Below are 6,000 nucleotides of genomic sequence, written 5' to 3' on the forward strand. Positions count from 1 at the left end.
TCAACAGGCTGACAGAAACAAGACAGCAAGAGGAAGGTGTTCTCTTCCATTCATGTTTTACAGCAATGAAAAGCAATTTCAACACAGATTTGAAAATATCTGGAGCTACATAATTCATCTCAACGTGAATCCTAAATTAATTTTTGTCAACGTGATGCAAGTTTTACAATAGCATCAATCAAAACATTTCACTCCCCTCTGTTTTATTGTTATTTAATGGCGCCAGAGTTGAGTGTTTCATATAAAGAGTGATTATGATTTTGTGTTGGAACACTGCAGGGGAAAAATGAAGAAACCAGCCAACATCATTTTACCTACGCGTTCAGCTGGTGAAAAATAAACTATTTGATTTCTTATTTCTTATTTATGTTGTTGTCAAATAAGATGACAGATTTCAGAGACTCTTCTTTCTTTGTTGCCGTGGCTTTTTGGCATTTTCCATGTGACCTGCAGTGTGTGTTAAATGTGGAATCTATGAAGAAATATGTTAATCACTAGAACTAGGAATTCATTTGTAATTAGTTGATGATGTCTCGCCCTCACTGCCTCTCTTAAGGTTAGGAGGTGAAAGGTCCAGTAAAGTTTTGATACAAACTCTTGTGTACAAAATGTTTTTTTTTCCTATTTTTCTAGTTGAACCTGCAGCTCAATTAGCATTAAATCTTCATTATATGCCAGTGTCAGCCAAGAATATGTACTGTTTATAGACACTCATATTGGAGGGTTGTACAGTAGATAACCAGAGAGTCTTTAATTGGTTCATTCTTGACCTTGGAAATGTCTGAGATGAAATGTTGTGCTCTGTAGGGCCACCAGTCACTCCGACCACCTTCATACAACTTGCATGTGTTACAAACACATAGTACCTCCTTGCTTTGGAAATAATGATAATCACATTCACATTTAATGATGTATTTGCCAAAAGAAATAAGAGTATTTCATATATATGAAACATCTGGAAGACAGGGTTGCACCACGACAACCGAGCAAATACCATCAGCTGATGAAGTTCAAAAGCTCCATAAAAAGCTAGTAAGTGGACCTTGAGTTAGACTCATTTTGTCAAATTTACAGTGATTGTCTAAATTCTCATATTTACTGTCTTTTGTTTAAGTAGGTGCAGTGTGATCTGATAGTAACATTTGCTTTGGGACCCTGGGCAATTAAATATTTGAGGTATTAGATTAGCGAAAAACAGAGAAATGAATTGAGTCAGAAAAAGCACACATTTGTTGACTATTATTAAACTAAAATAATTCTACCTTGTCACACTTTGTCGTGGCCTACAATTGGTGGAAGAGCTTGAGGGAGAAACTGAAAGAACAAAGAAAGGAAAGCCTGCAGGAGATCCGCAGATCATTGATTAAGTGGAAGAAAGTGAGAAATCAGAGTCAGTAAGCATGAAATTCCTCTCTTGCTAAACATTGCTGAGATGTTGGCAAGGATGAGAGCAAATAAAAAACTTGACATAGCAGCTCGGCAGTCACTCAGGATTTCGACGAGGCGAGTGGAGGGTCGCAGTGTGCTGACGCCTGGCAGTTCTCCTGTCATCTAAGCTGAACCTTCTGAGCCAACCGAGAGGCAGACATTGAGATTTATTTTTGATCATCACAGATGGAGGAAACAATACAGCTCCTATTTGATTCCTTGGCATGAAAACATCAACAGAGAATTCACAGGAACTTCAGCTTTGGCCATCCCTGCGTTTTTACAGTTTGCCTCATATCCAGCTCACTCCCTCCCTCAGTCCCGGTCCTGCCAGCTTAATGCTGGGTAAGGAATATCAAAATGGCTGATGGGAGATTTTAAGAGGTTTTGTGGGAGTTTGAGTGTGTGTGTGTGTATGTGAATGTGTTTGGTACATATGGGTGAGTGGGGCTCTTCCTCTGGAGAAAGCATTGGAGAGCTGTCACCGGCATGATGGATGGCTCGGTAACGTATGTCGATCTAGCAGCAATGGCCAGCCGTTACTCATTTCAACTGACTAGTCTGCATTCTGCAGGAGAATCTAAGGAGGTGAAGCAGGAGCGGGAGAGGGAGGAGCAGGCAGAGCAAGAGAAGGTTGCTGGAAAAGGTGACAAAGCACGGTCCATCCATTTTTTCCATTCACTCCCCAATGAATCTATCTACAGCAACAGAGGCAGGCTTGGAAAGAAATCAATGGGATGGAGATTTGACTGATGAGGAAGGGAGCGAAATGCTTAGGTGGTGAGTACTGCAAACCCCAAGTTCATGATCTGGGATTGATCATATCAGGTCAGGGGTTAACACTGGAAACAATTAGCCAGGCATCATCAATTACATGTAGATTATGTCAGCAGAAACAAGTCTGTCTGTGTTGTTTATCAAAGAGCTGAGCAGAATCCCTCGAATCTGATATTCCTTCCAACCTGCCCCTCAGCAAAAACCTTCACCTGCACCATCAAAGTCTGCTCTTTCCTCTGACTTCTTTGATGAATCCAAAGGTCATTTGAGCTGAGCAGCACATTCACATCTTTGAGACTAATTTGGATTGAATTGTGAGGGGAGGAGCGTCTCCAAAGCGCAACTGACACCTTGAGCTCTTGATAGGTGACATTTTCAAAAGTGGCAATCATTTCGCTCTGGCTTTCTGTCAGCAATACATACATATCATTCTGCCTGTTATAGTCCAAGACCTTTTCTAGTCTATGTGTCTTTTTGCTTTTTATCTCATACTGCTAGGCAACATTTAAGTTTCCATACTGTGTGCATCAGACTGAGCAACACTGCACTTATAGACCAGACATCCTATGAATTCTTAATATTTCTGGCGATAGTATTTGTTTAAAAAAAAAAAAAGCAAAGCAAAAGTTCAGATCAAGTTATTTCTCACTTGCTTGGTTATAAATCTGCGCAGTAGTGCATTAGTAAAAAAGCTACTTATGTGAAACGATGCCCAAAAATGACTCGTACACACTGAAAAACAGTTTTATTCTAACTACTAGATTCTTCACCAATGTACCACTACAGGCACATAATGGGTCCTCAATGGAAGAGATGAGTACTTTTAATCCATTATTTGGGTTCTGCATGTTCTGATAATATACAAATATTTACCAATTCAGCCTAAAAGAAAGTTGCTTAAGTACTAAAATTAAAGTAATAAAATGACTCAGACACACAAAAAAAACAAACAAAAAAAAAAAACCACACAATGTTATTGTTTTTGCTTTCAATGTGATCTCAGGACTCTCTGCAAAGAAGTGGATTGCCCCATGTGAAATAAGGTAAAATGAATTGAGACTAAACAGCAGAGGCCTGGGTTCAATCATGGACAGGCAGCCTCCCTCCCAAGCGCATAATTGTGTAATTGGGGCCGCTCTGTTATGATACCTTCAAAGTAAATGTGTTTTTCAGACTGACTTTGGACTGAGCCCCTTCACGCTAAAACTTTCACACTGAGACTCTGGCCTAGGGCCCTCTGACAGTTTCCCAGAACTTCTGTCTCTTTTCCGTGGGGATAGTATCTTCCTCATAGAACTAGTGACTCCTAGTGGTGTTTTGCAGGAATTACACATTATTACTATAATTTTCATATATCGTAATTTTGTTATAATTTTCTTTGTGATGCGTTCTGTAGTGCGCCGCCACAACCATTTCGTCCCTATTTTTATTGAGCTCTATCACTTGGTGAAACACCGCCCCCTACAGTCCGTTGGGATATTGCACCTAACGTATGGGCAGCCACGTCAGGCCTACAGAAGGGACGCCAGGTGAAGTGATGAGTCGGTTGATAAACAACAGTAAACAATTACGTGTGTCCATGTCAAAGCGCACTGCTACTGTCAGTGGCCAGGACTCTGGGAAAACAAACCATGGAGTGACGCCAGCCGCAGCTTTTTACTTAAAAAAAAAGAAAAAAAAAAAAGCCAACCGTTTGAACAGACAATTAGCAACCTCCTTCAAATGGAGCGACACAGTTAGCTACATGTTGCTAACAGTGTTGCTAATGTTATTCTGTTAGACCACCTAGCTAGCTGTAATGTAGGATGGATATGTGAAGTTTGGTGAAAAACTAATTCGCCAAATTTGGTTTGGAAATCAACGGGACGCCATCTGGCATTCAGTGAAGTGTAGAGGTGAGACGACTTGGACAATATATCAACGGATTATTTTGTGGAGGACACGACATCCAGAGGGAATTTCTATGACGTGGTTATTGGACACTTTGCCGCCATGAACGACGTTGCCTGTAGCCATGGGTCTTCCTCTTCAGAAACCGGTAGGTGGTGACTCAAATACACCTTTCTCCTACTCTCTTTGCTGGCTCTGTCGTTTTACTGGTGTACACCGTTGCCCCGCCGTGGCTGTGTGTATGATTGTTATGCAGGTGCTGTTCTGTAATATTCCTCGAAATCTGCCATGTTTTCCTGGATTACGCTGCTTGTGTTTGATTCAGAATTGCTTGTTGTCTAAACAAAACAGCCACCAACATGGAGTTGACCTGCCAGGACCTTAAAAAGTTGTCAAGTAACTGAGAGTTAAGTGTAATTGTCTGTTTGTAGCTTTGGAATAGTTTGGAATTTGCTTTGCTTTTATGATGCGTTTTTATGATTAATTATGTTGGTGACTTCATGTGGAATACTGTACATAGATATTTTTGGGTCCCATAGATGGTGTGCGTGTGTGTAAGCCATGTATTTGACATATGCATCGATTGGTTTTGACGTGAATACAAAAATGTGTTCTATGACTGAATGTGGTGTGGCTCCAAATATACTGACACTGAGTCAATATCCAAATAGCTAGTGAACTTTGCAATGTATTTTTAATCAAGAACATGTGTGACCTATACAGTATGTACCTAACATAATTATGTTGTAAATGTCATCTGATGGTAAAAAAAAATAAATACAATCCTGGTTTGTTGTATTCCAAGATGGCAAAATGCACCTAAAATTTCAGCACTTAAAAAAACTTTTCTCCAGCCACATTTGCTTGCCTCCTTCCTCCTACTGTTTAGCAAATTTACATTGCCTGCTTCTGTTTGCCCCGTGTGCAGAGGTGTGCCAGTCACAAGCAGCTGTACAACAGCAATGGGGTGTTCCACATTTGGAGAAATCAACACAAATTATAAAAGTAGCACAACAGGTGCATGACCTTTGCCAATTAAGCTCAGTTTTTACACCCACTCTGTCCTGAGAGGAGGGCTAATCAGCCAGAGTCATTAAAATCACCTGTGTGAGTTTCAGAGCTGATGCTAAGCTTTTAACATTATCTAATGATTAGATTGTGTTTAAACATATGTTTTGCCCATTTGTTTCGCTCAAACATATAGTTATACTTTTGAATGTACAAGTGGAAGGCTGCAGTTACTGGTTTATAAGAAGAGTACCATTTTGCACCTGTATAGTGCACTGACCCAGAACAAGCTAATGAACTATTCTGCCCTACCTTTGTCTGAGTGTGGGGGTTGAGGCTGAAACTGAAACTGTGGGTGATCCTCTGTACTTTTATTTAAGAGCTCTTCACAAATGCAGTTGCATTTCAACTTTCATATTGGGCTTTTTTGTTTTCCTGTACTCTATGCAGGATTCAAGATTCAGTAGTTAAATTGTGGTTTTACTGGTGGCACTGTTGCCTGCGGTGGCTGTGTGTATGATTGTTGTGCAAGTGCTGTTGTGTGATATTGCTCTAAATCTGCCATGATTGCCTGGATTAAGCTATTTGTTTTTGATTCAGAATCGCTTGTTGTTTATACTAAACAGTCACCAACAAGAAGTGGACTCGCCAGGAGCTTAGATATTTGGAATTTGCTCAAGTTTCAAGTTGTTAGTAACCTAAAGTCAACAAGTAATTTGTTTTTTGTTGCTTGTTGGATGCTTTTTTATGAGTAATTAGGTTGGTGACTTGACACTGTTCATACAATACTTTGGTATCTCATAGATAATGTTTGTATAAGTCATGTATTTGATACATGCATGGATTGGTTCTGATAGTAATTATTTAAATGCCATTTGATCATAGATGATATAGAAA

The sequence above is a fragment of the Seriola dumerili genome, unplaced genomic scaffold (assembly GCF_002260705.1).
Source record: "Seriola dumerili isolate Sdu_G_001 unplaced genomic scaffold, Sdu_1.0 BDQW01000226.1, whole genome shotgun sequence".
Taxonomy (NCBI): domain Eukaryota; kingdom Metazoa; phylum Chordata; class Actinopteri; order Carangiformes; family Carangidae; genus Seriola; species Seriola dumerili.